The sequence below is a fragment of the Elephas maximus genome, chromosome 13 (genome assembly GCF_024166365.1).
Source record: "Elephas maximus indicus isolate mEleMax1 chromosome 13, mEleMax1 primary haplotype, whole genome shotgun sequence".
Lineage (NCBI taxonomy): Eukaryota > Metazoa > Chordata > Mammalia > Proboscidea > Elephantidae > Elephas > Elephas maximus.
The window spans coordinates 69,623,252-69,638,537 of record NC_064831.1 but is presented as its reverse complement, the minus strand read 5'-3'; the positions used below and the strand labels follow the sequence as shown (position 1 = coordinate 69,638,537).

Genomic DNA, 15,286 nt, shown 5'->3' with positions numbered 1-15,286 from the left:
AGAATGAAGCTACACAAGCCTGTAAAGTTCTAGCACAGAGCAGGCTCTAAACAAATGGTAACGCAACTTCTTCTCTCTGTACTCTCCTTTGGTGGTGATTGTTAGGTACCATGCCCAGGTGACAATATGAATAAACAGTCCCCATAGGGTCTTCTAGGTGGAGGGCTTAAACTGCATTGTGATATTCTCATTCTTCCTCCATCTTTCTTTCTTTTCTCTGCCAGTCACAGAAAGAAAAAAAAAGAGAACATGGTATCTGATTAATCTCCTTAACAAAAACTCGATACAGTTTCTGTCCAATCAAGAAAAGCCTGAAAAGAACCACAGTAACAGTCTCAGAAACCACCATAGGTGTATAAAATAAGGCGATTCTGATTCATAGCGACCCTGTAGGTCAGAGTAGAACTGCCCCATAGAGTTTCCAAGGACTGCCTGGTGGATTTGAACTGCCAACCTTTTGGTTAGTAGCCATAGTACTTAACCACTACGCCACCAGGGTTTCCAAAACACCACCATTAATTAAGCTATTAATTATTTTGAATCATCTACTTTTTAAAAATCAGTGCTCACTTTATATTGAGCAATTTTTTGCTTCCTGTAGTTGTTTTACGTCTGGCTTTTTGTTGAAGGCTTCTTAAAAGGGCCAGACTTTTCTCTGGACAGTTCAGTCATGACTGAATAAAACCAGGCAGATTTGAAACTAACTCAGCAATTTCCTGGTGCTGTTCCTGCAGGTTGTTAGGTGTCATCACTGATGCCTGGTTTGAAGGGACCATTTTAAAGTTCAGGGCCAATGTTTGCAAGTTCTTATCTTGAGGCAGGCCTTAGACCTCAAATTTGCCTTGAAAAACAGAAGGTGCTCCTATGCAGACCTTGATTCTCCAGGCTTCTGGTACAGGGACAGTGTTGCCACCCCCCCCCCACCCCTGCCGCTCCCCCCACCAGGACTTTGAGCAATGTTCGGTTGTCACAACTTGGGGAAGTGTGCTACTGGCCATCTAGTAGGTAGAGGCCAGGGATGTTGCTAAACATCTTACAATGTACAGGACAGTCCCCACAATAAAAAATTACCTGGCCCAAAATGTCAATAGTGCCACTTTTGAGAAGCCCTGCTCTTGCTCTAGGCCTTGGGGTGTGTGTGTGTGTGTGTGTGTGTGTGTGTGTGTGTGTGTGTGTGTGTGTGTGTGATGGAGGCCAGGAGTCCTGGCTAGTTGCATTGTTAGGGCTTTGATATGAATAAGCAGCTAGGACTGGTAAACACTGACTTTGCAATAAGAAAGATGAAGATATTAAAGAGGGAATATGAACCTCTCAAGTCAATATAAAGAGCTTTCTATTCTTAGTTGAAAATGAAACATTAAAACTATAAAAACCACCACTGAGGCTTAAAGGCAAATTCATACAACAAAACAGTAGTATAGTATATAGTAGTCTGTCCAATTCCATCACCTATCTATCTTTTTAGCTGGGAATTCCTTTTTTTAAAGGGATGTCCAGACAATTATGTATGCAGTTATTTGTCCCACTATGTGGGACATTTGGTTCTAAAGTAATGATGTTTAATTACTCTCAAGGCTCTGTGCTAATCTCTAAGTGAGGTGTATTGAAAATCCGGCTGTTTACTCCTAGCACACATGATTTGTGAGCATTCTCAGTGATGTTATTTCAGACAGGGGTTCATTAAATTCTGACTGAATAACAGAATAGTCAGTAAAACAGAGCCATGTTTTCAATGCTTCGATGTACTCAGGTACTTGATTTAATTAAAAATACGTCTATTGAGCCTCAAACATCCATATTTGACTTTCCCTTCACGTATCTGGCCAGGTCCTTAGATTTAGAGATTACCTGTGGCAAGGGGACTTATTATTTTTGGTGTTTGATCTTAATTGTCCCTGGATGGTGAACAGTTAATATGCTCGGTTGCTAACTGAAAGGTTGGAGGTTCCTGTCTACCTGAGGCACCTCAGAAGAAAGGCCTGGTGATCTACTTCCAAAAAACCAGCCATTGAAAACCCTATGCATCACAGTTCCGCTCTGACACACATGGGATCACCACAAGCTGGAGCCGACCCTCCAGCAACTGGACTGGTGCCCACCCAGCCTGGAGATGGGTTTCCAAATTCACGTATGTCCTTTGCACAGGTGTCTGGATGTGTGAGTGCAGAGGGTATGGGGTGGAGAACAGGTAGTACCAGGCCTACACTCTTCCGTCAGATCCCCCAGAGCTTCCCCACTGTTGTTGGCTTTGTCACCCTCATCTTGGGCATGACCCCACTGGTTGGCCATTTTTTATCCTGTTTCCTCTGCCTGTAAAGAAAGACCAGGACCAGGACTGAGACCATGGCAGTTGCTGATATACTTAGTCTTTGTTCTTTTCACTGCTGCTGCCTTCGTTTATAGCTCCCTTTTCTCCCACTCCAAGGCAGAAATCCTCAAAGCCAACAGAGGATGCCTCTCTAAATGTAAGTACCACCTTCCAAGTCAAACTCAGACAGTTTGACTTCATTATTGAGCTTCAGCGTCCGACTTGCTCAGGGCTGCCAATTGGCCTTAACTGAGATAATCTGGGGAAGTATCGTGCCAGTTGGGGGCTCTGCCTTTTTCAGAGCTGGTCCTAGATCAGCAAAGCACTTCAACTGCATGCTTTTCCAAGTAGTGCAACTCTCTCTTTGGACGCTCTTCAGCTCTCACTTTGAACACTAGCTTTCTAGCCACTCAGTCTTTACAGATTGTTGCCTGGGTTGGTCAATGTCTTAGGGTTCTCCAGATATCAATATCAATATCAATATTCCCATCTATCTATCTGTCTGTCTGCCTATCTATCTATCTATTCATCCATCCATCTATTGAGAGATTTACTTCAAAGAATTGACTCATGGGATTGTAGGGGTCTGGTAAGTCCAAAATGCCTTAAGTCATGTGGCTGGCTAGAGAATCCTGCAGGATGGCATCTCAATATCCATAGGTCAGGTGGCGGAAAGAGAGCAGAGTGGAGAGACAGCAAATTCTGCCAAAATATCTGTTTATAGTCTGGAGGCAGAACATACCATAAGGAAGCCCCCTTTCCAACAGAGTGATTGATTATATCACATTAGCTTGTACATTACATTTTATTAGATTACGTTCTACAAGGTAGTTACATTACATTTCTTTGTGGAACAGTAACTAGTGTTTGGCCACACCACTGGAAACATAAAATTAACCATCCCAATCAATTTTTCTACTTTTTTCCCTAGTCTAGGACTTTTCTCTTCCCTCCTGGCCTAGCTCTCACTTTTGGATTGGGCCTAAGACTCTCTGTCTGCATTTCCCTAGTAGGCATTGACCGCAAGCGTATGCTAAGTCTGGCTTTAAATTATGTTTTCAGCAAGCTCCGTCTTCCATATCTTCTGCCTCCATCAAGCATCTCATAGAATGCATGATTTCATGAATCTCTGTGAACACGTAACCTGCATAAGGGTAGGGGCTTTGTGCAGTCCAGCATTAAGATTCATGTTGCATGTAGGAGACTATATCTAGCTGCCAATAGAAATTCAGAAAAATTGCTATTTTTGCTCTTCTCAGTGGATATTAACAGAGATCTAGTTAGTAGCCTACAGAAATAGTTTTTAAAAATCACTTTCTCTGGAGGTAATCAGTAGTTATTGGAATCAGGAAAGGGGGATGTATACAGAGGGCTGCCTGACAAACCCAGGGGTGGTGATCCCAAGATTTGCATCTAAACCCTGCCTTCGCCTTTGTCAATAGTCCCTTCAAATGATCTGGCTTGAGTGCATCATATGTGCACCAGGACTCTGCCTGACACAACAGTTTAGTACATTCCCATCTGTGCTCCATAATCTCAGGCTGAGGTAAAGATCCTTCCTCTGGGTCTTAGAATTTCTTAGAGGACAGAGACTGGAGAAGAAGGTTTAGTTTAAAAGGTTTAGTTGCTGCATCAGAGCCCCAGTGTGGAGTGGGCAAGGGCCTCTGCATCCAGTGTTTGACCTCAGTCTCTGGGGCATTAGGCTCAAGTGCACATGCTGATTTCTAGCATTTACAATTTGTGCCCTGCTGAGCATTGGTGGGCAGGAGACAAATACTTTTTTTCTTTTGCTTATTTTCTCCCTTCATCAGATTTCTTAGCTCTGTTCAAGGGATTAGTATCCAGGAGAAATCAAACCCAGCTAAAACAGAAAAAGAGCTGTTGGAAAGAGGTCTTCATACTCCCACCAGAGCAGAGAAGGTTCACTAAGACATGGGAAATTGAAGGGTGAAAGAGGCAAGAGTCTGGGAAAAAGCACGTGGTAGAGGACATTGCCTCTTTTCAGGCTTCTAGTGGACGCCCCAGTGCTGAAAGAGCTTTGGACTTCTGCCTGGTTTTGGAGTAGGGGGACTTGGAAGCACAATTAAACCTTTGATGAAGCATTTCTTCCACTTGAGTGAATGCTTATTGGTCATGAACTCCCAACAACCCACATAGACTGGCCAGCATCCTGGCAAGACTGAAACGAAAAGAATTTCCCTTTTCTGTTTTTTGTTTACCCAAGAGGCACTAAATCTCTATTATGATCTTCTGTTGACTACAGCAATATGGAGCTGGGTGACATTGGGCAAGGCTTCTTGCAAACCTAATGTCCTTGGAATAACTGCTGTAGGGCTCATGGATGACTCATTGAGGGCTAATGCTGTGATAACTTGCTGCGTCCTGTGGACACTGGAGTCTGTTATGGATTGAATTGTGTCCTCCCAAAATATGTTGGAATCATAACCCCTGGCTCTGTGTATGTGATCCTGTTTGGAAATAGAATTTCCCTTGTTATATTAATGAGGTCATATCAGTGTAGGGTGTGTCCTAAATCTAATAACTCCTGAATTATAAAATTGCGTATTAGACACAATTGCCCAAAGGCTCCACCAGAGGGGTATTGTGCTCCTTAATTTTATGTGTCAACCTGGCTAGGCTATGGTGTCCAGTTGTTTGGTAAAACACTAGCCTAGATGTTGTTATGAACTATTTACCTATGATTAAATCAGTTGACCTTAAGTAAAGCAGAATATCCTCCCTAACATGAGTGGGCCTCATCCAATCAGTTTGAAGGCATTAAGAACAAAAGGGAGTTTTTCTAGGGAGTATTCAACCTTCAGACTATAAATAGACATATCACCAGATTTCCTCTCACTCTCCCACTGCCTGACCTCCTGATTTGGGGACACAGGAGTGCCATCATATCCAGCCAGTTGTCTGACCTACAGATTTTGGGACACAAGACTGCTGGAATTTTCAGACTGTTGCCTGACCTAACCTACAGATTTTGGATTTGCTAGACCTACAATCATGTGAGCAAATTCCTCCAAAATAAATCTCTCTTTTTCCCTCTTTACCTCTCTCTGTCTTTGTATCATTACAACTATATCACTATCTCTGTATCCATTGTACTGGTTCTGTTTCTCTAGAGAATCCTGACTAAGATAGGTATTAAGATATTTAATGTCCAGTACGGCATGGCTATCTACTGATCATGGTAGACACTGGCCATAAAGAATGGGATGGCAATGACAGTGTTTACTGGCTGAACATCAGTAGTGATTCTACAACTGATATGAAAATCTCATAAAGGATAAATGGCAAAATGGGCTTAAATAGATTAACTGAAAGGACCATGCACGTTCATTTCTCTGCTGATTTAGACATTTTGTTTTCTTAACGTTCACAACTGACCTGCATCTTGACAATTAGGGGATGAATCAAGGCCCCATATTCAGGTCAACAGCCAGGAGAGGTGTTTAATACAACACAGGAGAACGATGCTGCCTGCAAGATGATGACCCCCTGTGCCCTAATCACTGTTCTTACGTATTTAAATATGATACTCAGCACTGGCTATGGAAACAACAATTTCAATGCTTCAATTTTTCTTCATCAGACTTTGCCTAACACAGGCTCATTGAAGTGGAAATCCAGTTTGTACAGAATTATTTACAGTTTGTTGGTTTTTTTAAAAAAAGGGCCTATTTATAAGAAGAAACACCATGAGCTCAAGTGAGCTGGCCTCTGAAATCAGAACCCTTCATGTTGGCTTCATCTCATAAACCCTCTGCTAATGTGCTCTGATATCTTTATCTTGTTTCTCTCATTTGCCCAGCCTGTGGCCCTAATTCAGGGCTTATGTCCTCACAGTGGGCACTGGTCTGTTTTTTGTGCTGAGCATCTGGACTGTCTTATGTGGGCATTGCAGTGGGAGAGGGAGCTTATTTCCAACATATACTTCCAACTAGAGAAGCCAGGCACTTGCTGTCCTGTGCCCTGACAGCTGGAATGCAGGCATGTGACAGCGGCTTCACCAAGCACTGCAGGCTCCGAGTTGGGGGACCCGGATTTGGATCCCAGATCTGCCTCTTAATTAGCTGTGTGATGTGGGGCAAGACCTTTGTTCTCTCTGACTCTCAGTTTCCTTATCTGTAAAACGAGTCTAATAATGTCTACTTCCAAGAGTAGTTCTGAGGAGTTAAAGGCAGGGTGTGTGTGAGACTGGTTCACAGACACCGGGGAGATGAGCTAATTGTCAACCGCACCCTCCACTCCTTAAGGGCCGCCATACCCAATTCTCAGTCTGAGTGTTTCTGCAAAGCTTGAATCCCAAGCTACGTCCACAGTCAGATGTTCCCTGAGAGTGAGGGGCAAGGGCAACAGGACTTGTCCTGTCCTGCAGACAGAGCCCAGGGAGCAGGGCAGCAGGCGAGCAATGAAGGGCCTGGCTGGGACCTGGGCCATGCCAGGACAGCAGTACACCAGCTGTCACATAACATGTTGCTATAAGGGTCTGAGTTTCAAGGCCAGCCCTCGAGGGCTATTTTATTGTTCTCTGTGTGTTAGGACTACAATTTAGATGGTGGTCACCTGGTAAGGGAAGGAGCTTGGCCTTCACCCATGTGATCTCAAGGTCAAGCTCATCATAGGTGGAATAGCAGAATCAGAGAGCAAGTAAAGTCTTCCTTACCCAATTGTAGTTTTTATTCCTATGAATATTATTAATTTAACACATATTTCAGAGGACTTGATATCTGCCTTGAATGATCTTAAGAGATGGAGACAAAGAAGAGAGTGCTCATTTGTGCTCTCAAAGAGCTCAGATTCTACTACAGAAAACTGACCAATAATAATTTTAAAAACTTAGGATAAGTGGTAATGACAGATTTGTGTACAAAGTACCTTATGGATGAAAGAGCAAGAAACTGTGCCAAGGGGATCTGGGGAAAGATTGGCAGAGGAGGTTGACAGTGGGGCCAAATCTTGTAGGATGGGTGGAGAGAGAAATCACGTGGGTGAGGATTTTCCACTCAGACACTTCAAAGGCACAGGGGTGTGAACAAACATGTCCAAACACTTCGGTATGGCCAGAGCAGAGGATTGAGGGAAGAGGTGGTTGATGAGCTCTGAAGCAGTGGTTCTCAGCCTTGACCACACATTAAAATCCCCAGGGCTTTAAAAAACTACCCCTCCTTAGCCCCTACCCCAAAGATATAATTTAATGTATCTGGTCTGAGGCTTGGACATCGGTATTTGTACATAGTTTTCCAGGCGATTCCAATGTGCAGCCAACGCTGGGAACCACTGCTCAAAAGACAGCCAAAGGACCCATCATGAAGGAGGGTAACACAGTGTAGCGGGATCAGCTGGACTTTTGGCACTTGATATCATTAGGTTCAAATCCCATATCTCTGCTTAATAGCTATGTGCTGCTACATGAACTTTTAATCTCTCTGTGTCTGAGTTTCTTCAGTTGAAAAATTGATATAATAGTATTTACCTCTCCAGGGAGTTATGAGGTTTAAATAAAATAACTCATGTAAAATGGTTGGCACATAACAGACTTTCAGCAAATGTTAGGTCCTTTCTTTCTTACCTTACATTCCCTTTATTGAGGAGTTTAACCATTGTCTTCTTAGTGAAGGGGAGCCCCTGAAAGATGATTAGGGAAGTGATGTTAGATGTGGTTCTGAAGTGCAGAAGATATACCAGAAAGGGGAGGGTGAAGATTGTGTAAAAGAGAACAAAAGGCAAGACTTTTCATGTTGTTCAAGAATTGCTACTAAAGCTCCAAAGTTGGAAAAAATAGGTACTAAGTATTCCACATCCAGAGAGGTGCCAGAGATATCTCCCCGTATCTTACTAGAAGGCAGGAGAACTGAGCCTGTGGCTGTTCCCAGCCCCACTTCTGAAACCAGCCTAAATAAGAGTAACAGTGGTGCACCACCAACTAAAAATAGTCTGCTTTTTAATCACTACACACTGTCAGTTTTTAACAATATCAGTAATAAAATTGTCCTCCCCCCAAAAAATATTTTTGTGTAAGTTCTAACAATTGCGGGAGTTACTGAGTTTTAATAATATGTATGTAAAGCAGAGGATCATTGAAATGAGGAGAACCCTCAGTGAGATGGATTGACACAATAGCCATAAGAATGGACCCAAACACACCAACAACATGAAGATGGCACAGGACGGGGCAATGCCTCGTTCTGTTACACCCAAGGTCTCCATGAGTCAGAGCCAACCTGATGGCAATGCCTCGTTCTGTTACACCCAAGGTCTCCATGAGTCAGAGCCAACCTGATGGCAAATAACAACAACAGCAAAGCTTCACATTTACCACAGTTTTATTACTTATCCTTTATAAACACTATCTTCTACATGGATGTTGATTTGACTGACTCCCAGTTACAGTGGACTCCTTGGCACACATGGATCACACTGCACGCATTGGTTCGGAGAGAAGGTTCATAAGAGTTTGGGATCCTTAGAGCTTTTTTCAGAAACAATTTGTATCTCTACTCCTTGTACTATATGTACCTACACTTAAATGGTAAATTTAGTATACATTGTAATGGTAGCATAGTCACCATAAAGAAGAAGAAACAGAACTTGAGTAACTTTAATTCTGCTGTTCTATGAATGCCAGGAGAAATTATAAAAGATGCTGGTCTTTGTTGCCAGGATAAATCTAAAGGGCAATTGTTTTCACCAAAAAAGTAGACGATCTTGCTAAAGCAGTTGATCAAATAATGTCAGTGTTTGCTATTACTACCCATTTTCTCTGACTTTCGTAGAAGAAAAACTTCAGAGCTTTTTACAAACAATAAATAATAGCATTTATGATGAATTTTCTAGTGAAAATATTTTAGTGAAAATTTTTCTACTATAGTGACATTTGAAAGCCCCCAGTGTTTTGTTCTGTTGTACACAGGGTCACTTTGAGTTGGAAGTGACTCGACGGCATCTCACAACAACAGAATCAATTCTAAAGGAACAAAGGTATGGACACTATTTTGATTTCTGGAATTTATTGTGAAATGGGAGTTGAAATTAATGTATGCCAAACATAGACTTAAGATTTTTCCTAGCTATTCGTACATCTGTTGTTTCATGTGAAAGAAACTTTTTGAAATTAAAATTAATAAAAAGTATTCCTTTATTAATTATGAGCAAAATTGTACAACAGTTCTGGCTACACATCATAAAGGAAGGTAGCATAGTGTCAATTTGCAAAAAAGATCTATTTTGATGAAGTCATTGACAACTTTTCAGATACTAAGCCTTGAAAATAGAAACTGTAATGTTATTACTCATTACTGTGACAAGCCAGTATGTAGGCATATGTTTTCCCTTTAAAAAATACATTAGTTTAATTTAAAAAGTATTAATCCATTACTTTTGACCTTTTACATACTGTTAAATTTATTTTATTTTTAGCTTTATTGGCATGGAGTTCAATAAAAGAAAAATTTCTTTCTGGTATTTCTTTTCTGGCCATTATTATTATGTGTTTCATTTCATGATTATTCTTGAAAATAATTCTGTCATTTAGAGGATGGGAGTGTTAACAAAATGATTCACTTGGGTATGAGATTAAAAGTTGAAGGATTCATCGACTTTATGCCTCTAAGTCAAGACAGGAGGTTTTATGTGATTCCCATGTAGAAACTAGGGGTCCCTGCAAGAAGAAATATTAGGATACCATTCCCTGGTTGGATAGCCATCTGTGCCAAGGGTTTGCTTATTCTCCCTCTGTACCCTTTAGAGCTGGAAAAAAAGGGAATGGGGGGAGGTGAGGGGGAAGCCATGGGTGAAAATGATGTGTCTGTTTCCTATGGACAAGAACACTGTGGAAGGCTGCTGGAATTGAGCTTCTTGCTCCAGAGAACTGCCTTCTGGGTGAGAGAACCCCTGCTGTAAGAAGCTTTGGGGATACCACACGGCAGAAGCTAAGGATAGATCAAAAGAAGAGAGACTAGAGTTTCTTCTCATATGAGGAACTGTGCAGTGGACAGTATCCTTCTAAAGAACTCAGTTACCACGAGAGAACCAACACTTGAGTGCCTGCTGTGCAGAGGGCATGGGTAGTCAGCCAGTATAGCCAAGAGAGCATCTTGACAGAGGGGATAGGATAATGGGACCTTGAAGTTTTAAATAGAACTGGATTTTTTTTTTTTAATTACCTGAAAGTGACCAGAAAGCTATAGGTTTTGCTCTAGATGTCATCAGGTGTGGGTAAAAGAAATAGACAAGGCGGAGTTAGTTGAAGGCCACAGTGATTGGAGGGAAAAAATTTCATACTTGTATCCCACTGAGTTCAGACCTTTAAAAAAAAAAAAACTGATTTAGAGAAACATACACACTTCAGTGAGATTTTGAAATTTATCATTATGGAATTGAACATCGCATTTTCTTTTCTTATAGTTTTTAAATAACTCATATTTTGGATTTCTGTCTTCTGCTTGGGATATCAAAAGCTAGAAAGGGAATAATTTCTACCCTCATAGCAAAAACAATGTTGGAAAACCTACAAATTCGCAAGTTTTCTTGAATCTATCAGACAGTTGAGATTTCAGGGCAACCAACTGAACCGGAATCCAAGAAAAGACAGGCATCACTAAGGAGAGATAGGACATGAGCATTTGCTTAGATAGGGCAGATGCCAAAGGACACTCATAAGAAAAATTCAACTGAGATTTTTATGAAAATGTTAAAGGCAGAGCATGGGTTAGTGAGAGAATACAGAACCTCTGGGAGTCAGACACAGAGGTATTCACACCCATTTGAGGGTCTTCTCCAATGACCTCAATAGGTGCTCACTAAAAATATTGGGGGCAGGATGAGGGTCCTAAGAAAATGTCCTTTATGATGCAGGCTCATGGGAGGGGAACAATGTATCTCTTCTACAGGACAAAAGTCTTAATCCTGGGGAAAAGGCAAAAACACTTTTGCCTGTATAGCCTGCTGAAAACTCACTGCAGCTGGGGGAAGGGAACAGTAAAAAACCCTCTACCCCCAGGCAGGGGCAGAAGTATGTGCTGACTCCAGACCTACAACTGGGGGGAGGGCAAGATCATAAAGAATGCCTTACACTTGAGATTCAAGGATACAGTGCCTGTTCAAGACTGAGGATTAATCAGAAAGATGAAAACATTACTCCTCACATTGTGACCTCACCCAATCAGGCTAGCAAATGACAAGTAACAAGTATCAGTGGTGTACTGCTGGGAGAAGGATAAGAGCATAGATCTTCTCTGAAGTTCAATGCAAAATTAAGCTCTAAAGACATTAATACATTAAGAAAAACCCTCTGGCTACCAGCCCCTACTCTAAACAAAAAGTAACACTAGAGGATTTTGAAGCTTGTAGGACTTTGAAGGAAGCCTGGTGTTATGGTTAAGAGCTTGGTTGCTAAACAAAGGTCGGCAGTCTGAATCCACCAGCTGCTCCTTGGAAACCCTATGGGGGCAGTTCTACTCTGTCCTATAGGGTTGCTATGAGTTGGAATTGATTAGATGGCAATGGATTTGTTTTTGTTATTTTAGTACGTTTACAGTAACCATAGCAAAACAAATTCCAAACTGTGCTCAACCCCTAACTAAATTGATTCAACCCCCTACATTATAGGCCTAGAAGAAAGAAAGGAATTCCCAAGCATAACAATTATTTAGCTGAATATTTACTGTCTTACACAAGATGACCAGCCATTTGTAAAAAAAAAAAAAATTATGTAGCATACAAAAAAGTAAGAAAAAACAACACACTGTAATGAGACAAAGAAATCAAAAGAACCAGACTCAGATATGACATAGAAGTTGGAACTCTCAGGCAAGAAACTTAAAATAACAATTATTAACATGTTAAAGGATTTAATAGAAAAGGTGGATAACATGAATGAACAGATGGGTGATTTTATCAGAGATGAAAAATATAAGAAGAAATCAAATGAAAATGCTAGAAATGAAAAACAGTAACAGAGATAAAAAAAAATTTTATGGGCTTAATAGTAGACTCAACACCACCAGTGAAAAAATCAGTGAACCTGAAGATAGATTAATAGAAATTACTGAAATGAAATAAAAAAGTAAAAGGACTGAAAAGAAGTCAGAACGGAGCATCCAAGAGCTGTGCAACAATATTCTGCTGGTGTACTCAAGCCTAGTGTACCAGAGCCTGCTTGCACTAGCTGTAAGAGCCAGTTGTGCACATCTCCAGATCTTTGTTCAGTGACGAAGAACTGGGTTGAAATGGATTGTGGTGGGATTATTTATACCATGGAAATCAGCATAAAGGAACAAACTACTAACACATACTACATTATGGATGAGCCTGAAAAAACATTATGCTAAGGAAAAGAAGTCAGACATAAGAGACCACATATTGTATGACTTTATTTATATGAAAAGTCCAGAAAAGCCATGTTTATAGAGACAGAAAGTAAATTAGTAGTTGCTTGAGGTGGGGAGTCAATATGGAGATTAACTGAAAATGGACATGAGGATTTTATCAGTGGGAAGTACATGTTCTGGAACTGAATTATGGGGCTGGTTGCATCACTCAGTAAAATTACTAAAAATTATTGAATTGTAAACTTGAAATGGCTAAATTTTATGATATCTAAAGTATTTTTCAATAAAGTGTTAAGAATGTTCAGTTAATCCAAAAGAAAGAAGAAAACAAGGACTAAGAGATAACAGATGGAAGAAATACAGCCAAGAGTATGGTAGATTTCAATATAAACAGATTAGTAAGTACATTAAATGTAATAGACTAAACACATCAATTAAATGACAGATTGTCAAAATCTTTTCTTATTTTGAATAATGTAGATTTGAAATTTTTTCCTTAATGAGAATTTCCAGTTTTTTTCTACTATCTTATTCTATTCAAAATACTATATCTTGGAATTATTTACAAATTCTGCTACTTTTCTACTCTTGGCCTAATTATCCATCTTTCTGTACCTTAGGAATTTTTTCTATTGTTTTTAAAATCATTGCTTCTATATTTGTTCTTCTTTCTGCCTGACTTTATTGTTTTTCAATTTATGCAGATCTTTTAAATCTTGCCTTCACTGCTCTGATCTTTTCAATAATATTCATCTCTTTATTATTTTGTTCTGAGTTTGGGAGAATTTTTTGAGCTGTTTTTCTTATTATTAGATTCAAATTTTACAGCACCCTATCTTTTTTTTTTTTTATCTGTTGTTACCAAAAACCAAACCAAACCCAGTGCTGTTGAGTCAATTCTGACTCATAGCGACCCTATAGGACAGAGTAGAACTGTCTCATAGAGTTTCCAAGGAGCGCCTTGTGGATTCAGACGACCCTTTGGTTAGCAGCCGTAGCACTTAACCACTACGCCACCAGGGTTTTCATTATCTGAAGTTACTGATTTTATAATAGTTGTGTGACACTGAGCAAGTTATTTAACTTTTCTCTTTCTCAGCTTTCTCATCTTTAAAATGGGTAAATTAGTAATACCTATCCCACAGAGTTGTTATGAAAAAATAAGTGAGTTAATACATGTAAATGCATAGTAAGTGTTCAATAAATGTTAGTTTCCATTACTGGTAGTCGTAATATTTTTACTGTAATACTTAAATGATAATGTGTTTTTATTAGAAAAAATCCTTTCCTGATATCTGTATCTATAGTTATATTCAGTTAGTATACTTCATGTTCTCTGATTTCTCAAACTCTTTCTCTTAATTCCTTAGTCTTTTATATATTTAGTGACTTTTTTGCTTGTTTGTTCATTTGAGCAAAGAGGGGTGTGTGGCTTTCCATTATTGAGACTTGAGTGGGTTTTGTTAAAAATTGGGTGAATCAATTTCAAATCTTTTTGCTCCAGTAAAGGAGGAAAGAAACTGATTTTCCTTTTATTGGTTTGGTTAGATTAGAGGTCCATTTTCCTGTGAAGGACGAGAGGGAGCTACAGCCACAGGCAGATCTGTAGTAGGATATACCCTGGTGTGCTGAATGATTGCTTTTCCCTATCTGTAGTAGGATCTCAAAGTTAGCTGGGGCACTGACCTTCATATCTAACCAGCACCATTGCCATTATTAGATGTCACCTGTGGTAAAGTCCTTGCTTTAGTCAGTACCTTATCACCACTAAGTGTGAGGTTTTAGAGATTCTGCTCTGAGACCTTGCACTTTCGTAAGTAGCTAAGAGTGTCTAGATTCCTCCCTTCTAACTGTCCCATGGCAAGTTTGGTTCCAAGTTTGGAGATGATTTTCTCAAGCTAGAGTTTTAGTTGCTGTGGATATGGAAAGACTGCCAGAGTCAACCATGCCACAGGGAACACCTGTGCAAAATGATTTCTGTGTTGGTTGGGGCACCCCATTTATCTGCATACTATCTTCCCCAATGCTGACATTTGAGTCCACTGTAACTACACCTTCACTTGTCTTAAGATTCAATTAATTCCATGTGAAGAATAGAGATAAGAAATACAGTTTACTAGTTTTTGCCTAACACATGGACATTTCCCTAAATTATTTATACAGTAAGTCCCCAGGTTATGAATGTCCGACTTACAGACAATTTGTACTTGCCCGTTAATGTTATGTAAATTTGTCCACCCTTTGAAATGACTGAACCAACCCCTACTTACCAACCCCTAAACTTGCAACAAATTCTTCATTGCAAACACCTTCACTTGCTGCAAGTTCAGCTTTTAAATCACTGAAAAGGCTTTAAGTCTTCTCTTGCACTTAAAAAAAAAAACTGCTGCCATCAAGTCAATTCCGACTGATAGTGACCCTATAGGACAGAGCAGAACTGTCCTGTAGGGTTTCCAAGAAGTGGCTGGTGGATTCGAACTGCCAACCTTTTGGTTAGCAGGTGAGCTCTTAACCAACTGCTCTACCAGGGCTAAGTAAGAACTGTATGCACCTGTTCCAATTTACCTACAAATTCTTAAAGACACACTTAGGAACTGATCTTGTTCGCAACCTGGGGACTACCTGTAGTAACAAGCTC

General features: G+C 40.2%; 1 long non-coding RNA gene across 1 annotated transcript in view; it reads left to right on the top strand.

Annotated features, from left to right (window-relative positions):
- The first annotated feature begins 9,256 nt into the window (after positions 1 to 9,256).
- The window catches only part of LOC126057132 (uncharacterized), a 31,103-nt gene continuing 25,073 nt past the window's right edge, over positions 9,257 to 15,286 (top strand). Inside the window, exon 1 of the long non-coding RNA XR_007512433.1 lies at positions 9,257 to 9,298. This is a non-coding gene — a long non-coding RNA (uncharacterized LOC126057132). The remainder of the gene's footprint in view (positions 9,299 to 15,286) is intronic.